The sequence below is a fragment of the Arachis ipaensis genome, chromosome B06, assembly GCF_000816755.2.
Source record: "Arachis ipaensis cultivar K30076 chromosome B06, Araip1.1, whole genome shotgun sequence".
Lineage (NCBI taxonomy): Eukaryota > Viridiplantae > Streptophyta > Magnoliopsida > Fabales > Fabaceae > Arachis > Arachis ipaensis.
The window spans coordinates 55,302,591-55,304,777 of NC_029790.2; positions in this window are offsets into that span (position 1 = coordinate 55,302,591).

The following is a 2,187-nucleotide window of genomic DNA, read 5'->3' on the forward strand; positions in this document are numbered from 1 at the left end:
GATCGTGCAGAGGAGTAGTAGATGATGTTCCATCTTTTGATAACGTTCCTCCTGACTTGAGTTTTGAAGACTTAGAACATACTTTTCCTCGCATTAGTAGTTTAGAGGGACTAGGTGAGTATAGAGTTTAGGCTAGCCTGGGCGCCAGCTTAGGGACTTCTTGAACAGGTCAGGGCCTGGGTTGAATATATATATATATATATAGGGGTGGTCTAACTAAAAGTCTATAGTCTAATATTATTATTTGTGAATTAATTATGAATGATTCTGTTTATTAATCCAAATGTTTTAAAAAAAAAAAGTACCTCGCAAAATAACTACGTTTTTAACAATGAATCAGGCTCATATAATAAATAATAGATAATAATTAGGAACACAAGTTGGTAGCGCTCAGTTTCTAGTATGATCATGACGTACCAGAAATTGGGTCGTTACAAGGATGCTACATGAGTTAGTCAATTACAGCTGTCATTGAATGAATCATTCGTTATTGAAGTAGACAGTGAGAAAAGTTAATCCGAAAAGAATACGCATCTTGGAAGCCTTAACTGAATCTCTATCATTCCTTACACTAATCAGGTATTTTGTTTCCTTTACTTTTTGTTTATGCTTTCAACCAACAACCATATTTTCTAATCGCCTGACTAAGATCTACAAGATAGCCATTGCTTGCTCAATCCGACAATCTCCGTAGGATTCAAACCTCACTCACCTGAGGTATTACTTGAACGACCCGGTGCACTTGCCGGTCGATCTGTGCGAATATTGCAGAGTTCTATTTTGTGCACCAATGACCAGTCCAATTTTTAAAACCTTGATATAATACAATCAACTCTAAGCCAGGAGGCAGAGGCTAGGCGTTCAACGCCCACAAGGGGGCAGGAAATTCAAATTTCCTAGCCTCTCAGGATCAGTGGGTCCTATAGAATATCCACCTACCCCACCTTCTTCTCTCTCTTACTTTCTCTCTTTTTCACAAACACCCTTTCCCATACACCCTCAACCAATCACATCCACATCACCTTTTTCTCTTCCTAAAACCCTTCATCACTCTCATCCATCAAGTCCCACTAACCACACCCACTTTAAATTCAAACTTTCCCACCCATTCCACCCTCCATTTTCGAACCTAACCCTATCCCACCCTATAAATACCCCCTTATACCACCCTTCAAACACACACCTCAAACACAATTTCTCCCACTTGGCCGAATTCTATCTTCCTCTTTCTCTACCTATTCTCTTCTTCTACTCTTTTCTTCCCTTTTGTGCATATTTACTCGAGGACGAGAAAAGCTTCTAAGTTTGATATTGGAAAAGCCTTGCTTTTTTCTCTCCATTCACACTTATGGCACCCAAAGTCTGAGAATCCTCAAGAAAGAGGAAAGGAAAAACAGTTGCTTCTGCCACTGAACCCTGGGAGATGGAGAGATTCATCACCAAAGTTTATCAAGACCACTTCTATGAAGTAGTGGCAAAAAAAAGGTGATCCCCGAGGTCCCTTTTAGGCTAAAAAAGAATGAGTACCCGGAGATCCAACAAGAGATCCGGAGAAGAGGTTGGCAAGTTCTGACCAACCCTATCCCGGAAGTTGGGATCTTAATGGTGCAAGAGTTTTATGCTAATGCTTGGGTCACTAAAAATCATGACACTAGTGTGAACCCACATCCCAAAAATTGGCGCACCATGGTCCAAGGGCATCTCTTAGATTTCAGCACGGAAAGTGTAAGGTTGGTGCTCCAACCACCATTAATGAAAGGAGACCCACACCTTACACTAGAAGAGTCAATTTTGATTAGAGGCTGGACCAAGTCCTTTCAGACATTTGTGTGGAAGGAGCTCAGTGGAAGAGGGATGCTCAAGGCAAGCCTATCCAACTAAGAAGGCTTGATCTCAAGCCTGTAGCTAGAGGATGGTTGGAATTCATCCAACGCTCTATCATCCCTACTAACAATCGGTCAGAAGTGACTATTGACAGAGCCATCATGATTCATTACATCAAGCTTGGGAATGAGGTAGAGGTACATGAGGTAATACCTCAAGAATTGTACAAGATAGCTGAGAAGCCCTCCACCTTAGCAAGGCTGGCTTTTCCCCACCTTATCTGTCACTTTTGCAATTCAGCTAGAATTGTCATAGAATGAGACATTCCCATTGAGGAGGACAAGCCCATCACTAAAAGAAGGA